Source organism: Tupaia chinensis, unplaced genomic scaffold, assembly GCF_000334495.1.
Source record: "Tupaia chinensis unplaced genomic scaffold, TupChi_1.0 Scaffold000360_1, whole genome shotgun sequence".
Classification (NCBI taxonomy): Eukaryota; Metazoa; Chordata; class Mammalia; order Scandentia; family Tupaiidae; genus Tupaia; species Tupaia belangeri.
The window spans coordinates 274,643-288,814 of record NW_006159856.1 but is presented as its reverse complement, the minus strand read 5'-3'; positions in this window follow the sequence as shown (position 1 = coordinate 288,814).

The following is a 14,172-nucleotide window of genomic DNA, read 5'->3' as shown; positions in this document are numbered from 1 at the left end:
CGTGGGCCCAGCCCTTCGGCGGCGGAAGAAAGCCCAGGCCAATCACTACTGGCCTTTCTCCTGCTCAACCAATCAACAGCAGGCAGCCCTGGCTGACTGTTTTCGCTTAAATTCCCGGCGGGATGCAGATGCTGCCACCGGGTTTCGGGGAGCTTTCGACTCTGCATGTCCGGTCCGGCAAATGAGGTTTGCGGTCCGGGTGCATGGAGCCAGAGCCTAGTGGGTTGGAGAATTTAGCGGTCCTGGCTTGGGGGCCCGCGAAGGGTGTGGCTGTAGGGCAATTAGGGGTCTCAAATGGCGGTCCCCGGTGATAAAGTCACTTCATGGTTTATCATCCCGTAGCAGTCACATCTGGTTGCGGCAACACCTCGTGGCAGTAGCCTCTTTGGGCGGTGGTCCCTCTTGGCCGCGGCGCCTTAGTGCAGGGCTACCCAAACATATTCTGCCAACTGTATGTGGACTACTTTCCTTCAGTTCCTTTCTTGCTAATAGCTGCTGTAGACCTGATATCACAAATTTCTTACTGAAAAAGATAAAAACACTAATACAGAGACAAGAAATTCCCAAAGAAGGACCATGTGTGGGAACCAGTAGTTAGCGTAATGGCTATGTCGCTGGACTCCCACGTAGTCGACCGCGGTTCGCGTCCCGGACCCGGTGGCTTAAAACTCATGCCGGGCGCATGTGCGTACGCACCCAGGATCCCGAGAGGAGAATGGAGGAGAAGAGATTGCGGCGTGACCATCCCCCCTCGGGGGTGATTTCTCGCTTTCTGTCTCTATGTCTCTCTCTGTCTGTCTGGCGAGCGCATGCGCCCTATAGCGAAAACCTCTCAAAAAAAAAAAAAAAAAGGGCCATGTGTGTGAGGGCCCTCACTGCCGTGGCACGTGGGCCTGGCATCCAGCATAGCTTCATTTCCACCATTGCACATTCTCATCATTTCAGATATCACCAGTTCTCCCCCACCCCACCCCCCGCCTTTTTTTTTTTTGAGAGGTTTTCGCTATAGGGCGCATGCGCTCGCCAGACAGAGACATAGAGACAGAAAGCGAAAAATCACCCCCCCAGGGGGGATGGTCACGCCACAATCCCTTCTCCATTCTCCTCTCAGGATCTTGGGCACACACGCACAGGCGCCCGGTGTGAGTTTTAAGTCACCGGGTCCGGGATGCGAACCACGGTCGACTACGTGGGAGTCCAGCGACATAGCCATTATGCTAACTGCTAGTTCCCTCCCCTACCCCTTTTGAAATAAAGATGAAATTAAGTTTTATTAATTAGGAATGATTTCTGAATTAAACCGCTGTATTTCATGTAAGTTTGAAACAATTTCTTAACATATGATTAAAGGAACTTGATCTCACATGATCAGTGATGCAGTTCAGATCCAGCAGCTTTAGAAACACACCAGATAGGGACCGGCAGTTGGCGTAATGGCTGGTCACTGGACTCCCATGTAGTCGACCGCAGTACGAGTCCCAGAGCCGGTGGCTCAAACTTACACCGGGTGTGTGTGTGGACCCAAGATCCCGAGAAGAGAAGGGATTGCCGCGTGGCCATCCCTCCCCCCCTGGGGGGCGTGATTTCTCGCTTTCTCACTCTCTCTCTGTCTCTGGCAAGTGCACAACCCTATAGCAAAAACCTCTAAAAAAAAAAAAAAAGAAAAAAAAAAAATAAAAAAATAAAAAAAAAAAAAAAAACACCCAAAATGTACATATGGGGGCCCAGCAGATAATGTAGTGGTTATGTCACTGGATTCCCACATGGCAGACTGTGGTTGGAGTACTGGGCCGGGTGGCTTGAAAAATCACGCTCTGTGTGTGTGTGTGTGTGTGTGTGTGTGTGCATGCGTATGTGCATGCCCAAGATCCTGGGAGGAGAATGGAAGAGAAGGGATTGTGGTGTGGCCATCCCCTCTGGGGAGTGATGTTCTCACTTTCTCACTGCCTGTCTCTGTCTCTCTCTACAGCGAGACCATACCTCCTAAGGCAAAAACCCAAATGCATGCATATCCACACACCACGTGTGTGTGCCCCAAATCCCAAGAGGATGGAGCAATGGAGAAGATATTGTGGAGTGACCACACCCCATTGGAATGTTCTTTTGTCTCTTGCTTTCCCTCTCTCTCTCCTCTCTCCTCGCCCTTTGGCTTTCTCTAGCCAGAACAGGTGCTCTCTGGCAATAAAAAACAAAATGAAACTTAAGTTTTATCAAGAAATTAGGCTACAGACTCCAGGTATTAGACAAGGTATGTTTTACAGAAAAGGGCAGAAATCTTAACTACACAGCTCCATGACTGTTCAACTATGTCTATACTTCCATATAACCACCATCCCGGTCAGGAGGTAGGGCATTTCTTGTAACACAGTTCCCCTGTCCCTTCCCAGTCTGTATCGCCAAAAGGTAACCATTATGTTAGCCCTTCTCCACCTAAATTCATTTTTTAAAACTTCAAATAAATGGGATTGTATGCTATTTCCTCTTGTGTCTGCTTTTGTCCACAATTACATCACTGTTCTTTCATGTGGTTACAACAGTGGAGAGTAGTGCTGTCGTAGTTTGATAAACTGCCATCCTCTTTAGAGAGTTTGCTTTTATTTTAGCAGGGCTTCAAAAGAGGGATACAGAGTTCATTTCCATGGTAAAATGAGCCCACACATCCTAGTACCATTTATAGTCAAGAATATTTAGGGTGATAAGGTAGAGACGAAGTTTCAGCCAACCTCCTACAATCTGTTTAGCTCATTCTAGGCTTTCTTGTATTTTAAGACAAAACTGCATTTGGGTTAGTTGGTCCTTTCTGAGTCTTTATTAGTGGAGGGAAATTTCTAACTTTGTGTCCCTTTCTCTAAAGAATCACCCCCCTCCCAGCTCCCGGGTACTTGGCCGGTTTGCACAGAGGAACATCACGCTAGAAACTTGGATGTGTAGATGGTAGGCTGGTCTGGGGCCCGTGAAGGGCATGTGACTTAGAACCTGGTGGCTCTGGCTGGTCAGCCCTATGGCAATGGTCACTCCTGAGGGATCCTGTGGTTCTCTGGCTACACAACTCCATTCTTTGAGAGGATCAAGTTGGTGCCTTTTTAATTTTTTTAATTTGTTCAAGGGTGCATGTGCTAGCCAGAGAGAGAAAAAGAGAGAGAGAGAATTCCCACATGGGAAATGGTCATGCTGCAATCCTTTCTCCATTTCTCTCTCCTTTTGGGATTTTGGGCAAGCATACACACACCTGGCATGGTTTTCAAGCTGCTGGGTTCAGGACTGGAACTGTGCTGTTGGCTATGTGGCATCTGGCCGTCTTAACCACCATGCCACTGGGGCGTGATGCCTCTTATAAACAGTTTGTAGTTATTATCTTTTTTGTGACCCCCCCCCAAAGAGCATTCTCCCAGATACAAACAGGAAACCTCTTTGCCTTCCATTCCAGTAGAATGTATGGCGTTTGTGTGACAGATCTGTCAGTGGGAGGTGACAGAGGCTTCTCAGTCTCCCAATACACCCGTGGTTTTCCCATAATGAATAGTGCTTTGGGAGTGTTGCATTTTGGGTACACTACTTTCTGATAGCTACTGCCCTCTTAGATGGCAGGCTGGTGACAGTGCCATGTACCAGTAGCACCCAGCTGCCCCGTGTCCTAGCAGAAAAGATAGTACCCACTACCCCATTGGACAAGACAGTGCCTGGCACACCGACATCAAAGCAGCAGATGCCAGAGCTGTTTAGGCATGCAGGGTACAGCTCAACCTCTAGCATTTCTGAGGAAAGAGGCTCCAGCAACAGGGGGTATGGAAGAGGGCTAGGCTTGCGGCAGGCATCAACTGGCCAGAGTGATCTTCAGTCCTACATAGAATCTTCCTGCAGGAAAGTACGAGTGTCTGTTTTCCACCACTGGCACAGCCTGGGGCTTAGGTAATTATCTAAGTAGAGGGAAAGGCTGCCTGCTGATTTCTAAGTGGCCACTGCTGTCCCCTGCCTAGAGAGAAATCTGCATGTTTCTGTGTCACCCAGGGAAAACCAGCGGGTGGTGTCATCCATTGCCCGCAGCCACAGCTCCTTGGGGAGATCCTCTCCTGTCCATGAGGTACGGGGCCCACAGGCATGCTGGCCCGGCATGTGATTCCAGAGTAGCTCTAAAACCCTACCAGGCGCGGCAGGAACTGGGAACACTCTATTCATTGGAAATCGCATGGAAGAAAGCAGAGGGGTCGGATGTGTGAACAAATTAAGCAACATCTCAGGACCTTCCTCTATAAAGATAACTCGCCCCAACCTGCATTGTCACATTTGGGGTCAGAGTTCAGGAATTGTGTCCTAACAGAAGGGAGAAGGAAGGCTCTGTTGAAATTAAGGTCCTTGGGACCAGCAGTTGGCATAATGGCTATGTTGCTGGAGGAGAAGGGATTGCAGCGTGGCCATCCCCCTGGGGGGTGATTTCTCACTTTCTGTCTCTCTCTGTCTTTCTGGCAAGCGCACGCGCCCTATAGCAAAAACCTCTCCAAAAAAAAATAAATAAATAAATAAAAAGAAAGAAAGAAAAGAAATTAAGGTCCTTCACCTTGACTTTATCTCCTTTAGCATCCCCTTCAGCCTTTCTCTTGGATTATGAGGGTGTCAACGGCGGAATGTAGGCACTGGACGCGGGAGAAGCTTGTCTTGGGGTTGCTTCCACCTCTTCTTCTTCTGTAGCTTTTTTTTTTTTTTAAGTTTATTTATGTATTTCTTCAGAGAGAGAGAGAACCCACAAGGGTCTTCGTGGTATGATCTACCCCCAGCCTCAGCCAGCCAGGATTACAGGCACATCCACGTGTGCTTGGTACGTACAAGGAGACCTTGGGATGAGAACTTAGGACCTTACCATGTGACTTCAGCATCACAGAGCATTGCATTACTGCTGCCACCATGGCTGACAAGGGAGGTTTTTGCTTTTCATTTTTTTATATTTTTGCTGTATGGCAGGTACACTCACTGGAGAGAGACAGATGGAAACAGAGAGAGAGAAAGTGAGAACCCCCTGAGGGGACGACCATGCCACCATTCCTTCTCTCCCACTCTCCTCTCAGGACTTCAGGAATATGCATACATATTTTTCAAGTGGCCAGGTTGGGGACTCAAATTGCACAGTTGGCCATGTGGGTTCTAGCACCCTAACTGCCACGCTACCTGCTGGCCCCGGCCACGTAAATTTTAAATGCACAAACATCAACTGATGTATGCTGTCTCCACCTTTTCCCAAATCTCTTTTTTGGAAGAAAGAGCCTGCTGGTTTCTATTGAGTACTGGTGTTTGATAGGGATCTAAGATCATTTGAGTCTTCAGTAATTAAAGATCAAGGAGAAATGGAAATTTTCCAAATGGAAGCAGCTTTCTCTGGGCCCTGATGGTTGGCAGAAAGCCTTCGTTTTCACTCATGAACAATTTCTTTTGATTTTTTTTCTTTTCTTTTCTTTTTTTTTTTTTGGAGAGGTTTTTGCTATAGGGCGCGTGCGCTCGCCAGACAGAGAGAGATAGAGAGACAGAAAGCAAGAAATCACCCCCCAGGGAGGATGGCCACGCCGCAATCCCTTCTCCTCCATTCTCTCGGGATCTTGGGCACGCACGCACACGCGCCCGGCGTGAGTTTAAGCCACCGGGTCCGGGACTCGAACTGTGGTCGACTACATGAGAGTCCAGCGACATAACCATTACACTAACTGCTGGCCCCAATTTCTTTTGATTTTAATAAATAGACTTTTAAAAAGAATTATTTAATTTTATTTATTATTATTATTATTATTTAATTTGAGCAGAGAGAGACAAAGGGAAAGTGAGAAAGCAAGCCACCAGGTCCAGAACTAGAACCACAGTCTGGAGGGGAGAAGAAGAATGTGAACAATCTCACAGGGAACACACTAAATAGACAAGGTATACTAACCACAGGGGTATGAGTTTCAAAATTATAAAAATCAAGTTGCTCAATTGGGATGGAAGCAGCTTCAGTGAAAAGTAAAGTCTAACTGAAGCCTGAAGTGTCCCTTTATATAAGCAGCTCTCTGGAGAAGTGGTGTCCAAACGAGAGAGTCCTGACGATGCGGTGGTGGCGAGGACCGGTGTGGATGCTACTGACAGCAAGGGGGAGAGTGGTTGGTAGGGAGTGGTTGGTTGAGGGTGTGTGTGGGGAAAAGATGACAAATGATAAACTTTTGTTTATGAGAGAGAAACTTTTCTGTACTGTCTGAAATAGTTCACAGGATGTGCATCTGTTATTTTCTCTGTCATCGAAAGAGCACTTTGCCTCAAAGAAAGGACTAAGTAGTGTGCAAAATGTTTATAACCTTCTGTGAAACTGTAGTTTATCATTAACTTGTATCTGTAAGTTATTGCTACAAATATCACCTGTATTTTTTTTAAGAATTATTTTATTTAACTTTATTTATTTTAATTTGACCACAGAGGGATGGGGGTGGGAGAGAGCGAGAAAGCAAGCCGTCAGGTCCAGGACTTGAAATATAGTCAGTCATGTGGGAGTCCAATGCTCTTAACCACCACACCACCTGCTGGCCCCTCACCTGTATTTTTCTTGGAGAGGTTTTTGCTATAGGGCGCGTGTACTCGCCAGACAGAGAGAGACATAGAGACAGAAAGCGAGAAATCACCCCTAGGGGGGATGGCCACGCCGCAATCCCTTCTCCTCCATTCTCCTCTCGGGATCTTGGGCACGCACATACGCGCACCTGGCGTGAGTTTAAGCCACCAGGTCCAGGACTTGAACCGCGGTCGACTACGTGGGAGTCCAGCGACATATCCATTACACTAACTGCTGGTCCCCCACCTGTATTTTTGATACATGTGAAATTGCAACTGAAATTTATTTGTGAACCGAATAAAGTTTTTGTTGGGGAAAAAAAATAAGAGCAGAGACCCAACAGCATGGTTGTTAAGGCGGGTGGATCCTGTGTGGTCAGCTATGCAGTTCAAGTCCTGATGAAGCACATGCGCACATGCCTAAAATCCTGAGAGGAAAATGAAGGAGAAGGAATTGCAACATGCTGTCACCCTGGGGGATGCTTTCTCACTTTCCCTTTGTCTCTGTTTCTGTCTATCTCTGGCAAGTGCACATGCCCTATGGCAAAAATTAAAAAAATAAATAAATTGAATTTTCTTTTCTTTTTTTGGAGAGGTTTTTGCTATAGGGCGCGCGCGCTCACCAGAAAGACAGAGAGAGACAGAGAGACAGAAAGCGAGAAATCATCCCCCAGGGGGGATGGCCGTACCACAATCCCTTCTCCTCCATTCTCCTTTCGGGATCTTGGGCATGCACACACATATGCCCAGCATGAGTTTAAGTCACTGGGTCCAGGACTTGGCCCGTGGTTGACTACATGGGAGTCCAGAGATATAGCCATTACACTAACTGCTGGTCCCAAGGACCTTAATTTCAACAGAGCCTTGAATTTTCAAAAAGAGAGAGAGGACAAAGATCGAGGAGCCTAGAGGGCCATGCAGTTGTTGACAGGTGAGGGTTTGGAGAACAGCTCAAAGGCTAAGGTATGGCTCTGTTGGACCCCGAGATGCTGTCTTCAGAGATGCAGCAGAGTATAGCCTGTTATGGCCTTAAGTCTAATGTTATGAGTTCATATGTAGTGTACGTGTACATGTGCACACACGTGGTGTTTTAGACAGGGTCTCAGTATATAGCAATCCTCCTGTTTCAGCCTCCCACATACCTAGGACCACAGGTGTGCACCACCAAACCTGGCTTTTTTAGGGTGGGCTGAGAATCGAACCTGGGCCTCCCATGCAGCCTTGGCTTACCAAGTGTCAGTGCTCAACATGCACTGCTGAGGCTGGGCCCTCATACATGTTTTGAAGTCCAGGAGTTGAGATCAATAGCTCACAAAGAGGGTCTGATAGTGGATTTAACCTTCCTGGTGGAAGAGCAGTTTACTCCAAACATATGTACCAGGGGAGAGAGAGCATGTTAGAGCATGTCTAGATTCTTCTTTCTTTTTTTTTTTTAAAGAGAGAGATTTTTGCTATAGGGCACATATACTCACTGAAGAGACAGAGGCAGCAAGTGAGAAATCACACACACACACACCCATCCCCCAGGGGAGATGGCCACATTGCAGTCCCTTCTCCTCCATTCTCCTCTCAGGATTTTGGGCACACATGCACTGATGCCCGGCATGAGTTTTAAGCCACCATGTCCGGGAGTTGAACGGTCAACTACATGGGGTCCAGCACGTAACCATCACGCCATCTACTGGTCCCATCTAGATTCTTATGACTACAAACCAGGAGCATTCAGGGCCTCTGACTTCTCCCACGCAGTTCCTGCTGGAGGGAGTATCCCCAGATGCCACTGTGACACACCACCAATCATGTATCAGACTAGGTAGGTGTTCGAAATTTTTTCAAAGCTACATCGTACTATGCATATTTGGGAACCTGGAGAAGCACAGATTGACAATTTTTCAGCCAGTGGTGGGGCCCACTATTGAAGAGAAGATCTGTGCAGGTTGGCACATTGCACAGGAGTCAGGCCTCTGCATCCCGGACACACCTTAGGGTTGCCAGCTCCACAGGCCTCTCCCCAGGCCCCCTTGCACCCTCAGGTTCTGGCTGATGTTCCCTTATGTCGGCACTGAACCAGGCACAGGGTTCCAAGGAGAGCCAGCCCAACCAAGCCCTGGATCAAAAATGCACTGGAGCTCCAGGGTGCGGGAGGTAGGGCACGCCTGGTGCTAGTACAGGAATGGATTCAGCCCATCTGAGAATGTGAGCGAGGGGAAGAGACAGAGAGATAAGGGCAGCCTCACCTGAAGGAGACTGGGTATTCCTGAAATCCCAGAACACCCAGGGACAAGAAACCTGGATCCTCCCCCAGGATTCCACGTCACTATGCAGCATCTGGGGGTGGGGCATGTGGAGATGAAGGCATGGCCACAGCAGACACCAGCCCGGTGTCCTGTGGTTCGATTCCATTCACACGCTAACTCAGGGTCAGCAGAGATCCCACAGATGAAGGGCACAGTCCCACAAGACTTCCCCTACTCCAGGCGCGTGGGCTTCCTGCTTCTGTAGACTACAAATTCAGGTTCAGTAACTCACAAGAGCGGCTCACGGGACACAGAGGGCACTTTCGTTACCTTTTACCAGTTTATCATAAAGGATACGATTTAGTAACAACCAAATAAGAGACTACTTGGACTCCAGGGCCCCTTGGGCACACCAACTCCTCAGCACCTCAGTGCATTCACTAACACAAAAAGCTGTAGGGAATACAGAATCAACTTATTCAATAGCTTTTGTTTTGTTTTGTTTTGTTTTTTAATTGCCAGAGAGTGGGTGAGCTCACTAGAGAGAAAGAGAGACAGAGAGAGAAAGAGATCAGAGATGCAGCAGAGTATAGCCTGTTATGGCCTTAAGTCTAATGTTATGAGTTCATATGTAGTGTACGTGTACATGTGCACACACGTGGTGTTTTAGACAGGGTCTCAGTATATAGCAATCCTCCTGTTTCAGCCTCCCACATACCTAGGACCACAGGTGTGCACCACCAAACCTGGCTTTTTTAGGGTGGGCTGAGAATCGAACCTGGGCCTCCCATGCAGCCTTGGCTTACCAAGTGTCAGTGCTCAACATGCACTGCTGAGGCTGGGCCCTCATACATGTTTTGAAGTCCAGGAGTTGAGATCAATAGCTCACAAAGAGGGTCTGATAGTGGATTTAACCTTCCTGGTGGAAGAGCAGTTTACTCCAAACATATGTACCAGGGGAGAGAGAGCATGTTAGAGCATGTCTAGATTCTTCTTTCTTTTTTTTTTTTAAAGAGAGAGATTTTTGCTATAGGGCACATATACTCACTGAAGAGACAGAGGCAGCAAGTGAGAAATCACACACACACACACCCATCCCCCAGGGGAGATGGCCACATTGCAGTCCCTTCTCCTCCATTCTCCTCTCAGGATTTTGGGCACACATGCACTGATGCCCGGCATGAGTTTTAAGCCACCATGTCCGGGAGTTGAACGGTCAACTACATGGGGTCCAGCATGTAACCATCACGCCATCTACTGGTCCCATCTAGATTCTTATGACTACAAACCAGGAGCATTCAGGGCCTCTGACTTCTCCCACGCAGTTCCTGCTGGAGGGAGTATCCCCAGATGCCACTGTGACACACCACCAATCATGTATCAGACTAGGTAGGTGTTCGAAATTTTTTCAAAGCTACATCGTACTATGCATATTTGGGAACTTGGAGAAGCACAGATTGACAATTTTTCAGCCAGTGGTGGGGCCCACTATTGAAGAGAAGATCTGTGCAGGTTGGCACATTGCACAGGAGTCAGGCCTCTGCATCCCGGACACACCTTAGGGTTGCCAGCTCCACAGGCCTCTCCCCAGGCCCCCTTGCACCCTCAGGTTCTGGCTGATGTTCCCTTATGTCGGCACTGAACCAGGCACAGGGTTCCAAGGAGAGCCAGCCCAACCAAGCCCTGGATCAAAAATGCACTGGAGCTCCAGGGTGCGGGAGGTAGGGCACGCCTGGTGCTAGTACAGGAATGGATTCAGCCCATCTGAGAATGTGAGCGAGGGGAAGAGACAGAGAGATAAGGGCAGCCTCACCTGAAGGAGACTGGGTATTCCTGAAATCCCAGAACACCCAGGGACAAGAAACCTGGATCCTCCCCCAGGATTCCACGTCACTATGCAGCATCTGGGGGTGGGGCATGTGGAGATGAAGGCATGGCCACAGCAGACACCAGCCCGGTGTCCTGTGGTTCGATTCCATTCACACGCTAACTCAGGGTCAGCAGAGATCCCACAGATGAAGGGCACAGTCCCACAAGACTTCCCCTACTCCAGGCGCGTGGGCTTCCTGCTTCTGTAGACTACAAATTCAGGTTCAGTAACTCACAAGAGCGGCTCACGGGACACAGAGGGCACTTTCGTTACCTTTTACCAGTTTATCATAAAGGATACGATTTAGTAACAACCAAATAAGAGACTACTTGGACTCCAGGGCCCCTTGGGCACACCAACTCCTCAGCACCTCAGTGCATTCACTAACACAAAAAGCTGTAGGGAATACAGAATCAACTTATTCAATAGCTTTTGTTTTGTTTTGTTTTGTTTTTTAATTGCCAGAGAGTGGGTGAGCTCACTAGAGAGAAAGAGAGACAGAGAGAGAAAGAGAGAGGGAGAAAGTTCTCCCGAATGGGATGTGGTCACTCAGCAATTCCTTCTCCTCCTCATCTCCATCCTGCTGGACTTGGGGAACATAGGCACATGCATGCTTTTCAAGCTGCTAGGGCAGGGATTTAAGCCGTAGTCGGCTCTACGGAATCTGACTTTCCTAACCACTAGGCTTTGGGATGACCCCCAAGAATTTTTATATTTCCATCTCCTGTATTTGAACCCTGCCTACTCCATTCCCAGAAACAGGAGGGGGTTGGGAGAGGGACTAAGAACGTCCACGCACGAATCCCTGGGCATTTCTGGTGACCACGGCTCTTTATGAAACAGGCTAGGAACAATACCCAAGTAGACGGCTTGTGATGAACCAAACAGAAGACACTCCTGTGATTCTGGAAATTTTGAGTTTTAGCAGCTTGGTGCTTGGAACTGGGGACAAAGACCAAAGTGCATTTTTCTATTTCTTTTTAATTCTAAGGTTAATTTTTATTTCTAAAAAAAATTTTTAAAGCAGTCAAAACAATATAAAACACATTTAAAGGATGTTACTGAGTGAGCTTCAGGTGAATTTGACTCTGCAAAGACCGAGTTTAGAGGGAGAGCAGGCGGCCTTGTTCCTGGCCTGAGCTAACCTGCACCTCCAAAGAAAGGGGCCAGCAGGGGTCCCCTAGGGACCCCAGACTGGAGCTGGGGATCTCACTGTCAGGAAGGACTCTGGTTGCTGTGCCGAGTTGGAGATGGAGCTGGGAGACAGCTGAACTTGGAATTTCAAATAGACCTTCAGGCTTCAGCCCGGCCTCTAATAACCAGCAGATACTGCAAAATGACTGCGGGGAAAGGTGTCAGCCTTTGCCCTAAGGAGACGTTCTGGGGCTAAATGCTTCGCCCACAGGCGCAGGCCCTCCAACTAGCAGGCCCTCCCTTCAGGGTCACCACAGATCTGTATTTATTCATTGGGAGGTTTTCCTAAGCAAGCCAGGCAGGCCACAGTTAAGCCACATGTGCTGACATCAGGCTTTGCCCACGGAATGTTACTGTGGTAACGTTCGCTGGGGTTTTACTCAAGACCTGGGCCTCCCTTTTCATGCTTTGTTTTTGGAGGCTGTGGGTGTGGCAGGGTGTGGTTTTTAATTTTTTTTAGAGTTCTCACTTTCTCTCCCTTTCTGTTTCTCTCTGGTAAGTACACATGACCTATGGCAAAAATAAATAAATAAATAAATGTAATAAACAGAAAAATTTGAACCACTCCAGTCATGCAACACAGGAGAAGCTAATGGAACATCTCTGTCCTTTGAGAAGACAGGACCTGGGTCTGGGGATGTCAACAACTGAGAAATAAATTGAATGTAAGAACCTGGGAATTGCAAGGCGGGGGGAAAAGGAGAACCTCAATTTTTTATTTTTTTCTTTTTCTTTTTTAATCTTATAGACCAAATGTTACTTAAAGTTTTAGGGTAAATTTGGACAAGACAAGAATACATTCTTTTAAAGTAGTGATTTTTAAAAAAGAATTAGTTATTTAGCATCATTTATTTTTATTATTTTTAATTCACCTGAGAGAAACACAGAGAGAGAGAGGGAAAGTGAGAAAGCAAGCTGCCAGGTCTGGGACCTGAACTGCAATTGGCCATGTGGGAATCCAGCACCTCAACCACCATGCCATCCACTGGCCCCAAAGCAGTGATTTTTAAGACAAGAAAGCAGAACTAGAACATCTTAAAAATCTCTTTATATATTTTTTAAAAAAATTTTTAGAGTTTTCTTTTGCTAAGGATATGTGTGCTCAGCAGAGACAGAGAGAGACAGAGAAACAAAAAGTGAGAAATCACCCCCCAGGGGGATGGCCATGCCGCAATCCCTTCTCCTCCATTCTCCTCTCAGGATTTTGAGGGCACATGTGTATGCGCCTGGCGTGAATTTTTAGCCATTGAGTCCAGGACTAGAACCGCGGTCAATTACATGGGAGTCCAGCAACGTAACCATTATGCCATCTGCTCGTCCCACATCTTAAAATCTGACTGCTTTCTTTTCAGGTTACCCCCAACCACTTTTGATTAAGAAAATTGTAGGAAGTTAATAATTGGCACAGGTAAGCACCAGACAGGGGTGCGTGGCCCTTTTCCGCAGAGTCCTACTTCGTGAGTGTCTGAATGCATTGCTGCGGGGTCTCTGCTCACACTTGCTGGAATCAGTCATGGCAGTTAGTCCACAAGTGACTTCCCCCGTATTTCTTTCTAACCTTCTCAGTGTCCTTACAGAATTCTTTGTGGATCTTAGCATATTCTTCAGTAGGTCAGCCTGGAGCAGGTGCTCAGGCTGGGGCTTGTTCCCCAGTGCTGTGAGGGACTGGATTATTAGTTAACTCTGCTGGCTTCCAGTTTTCAACACTAGTTACTGGCAGAAAGATCTGCCCTTTTTCATCCACACTCTGGTGATCTTTTTTTTTTTAGAAAGAGATTTTTGCTCTAGAGCAAGTTCATTCACCAAAGAAACAGAGACAGAAAGGGAGAAATTACCCCCTGGGGGGATGGCCACACCGCAATTCCTTCTCCGTTCTCCTCTTGCGATCTCGGGCATGCACACACACGCACCCAGAGTGAGTTTTAAGCCATGGGGCCAGGACTCCAATCACATTCGACTACCTGGAAGTTCAGTCATATAACCATTACACCGTCTGCTGGTCCCATGGTGGTAGAACTTTGACTTACATGTGATCTTCAGTGTTTTGAACGGTACTCTGCTGGAAAGTTGATTTCAATTCTGAAGGCCCCTTTATCATATAGGGTTTCGTCAGGAACTATCCCTCGCCAAGTCAATATATTAGTTTTGTCAGCCTGAATGTTATCGAAGTTTTCCATTCCACATTTGAAGATTTCTTCAAGCTTCTTTATCAGCTTCCCACTGGCCACCGTCTTGGATCTCAACCAAAAGTATTTTCTGTTGTACTACAGTACCCAACAGCTGCCAGGTTCTGCATCTCTTGGTAAAAAC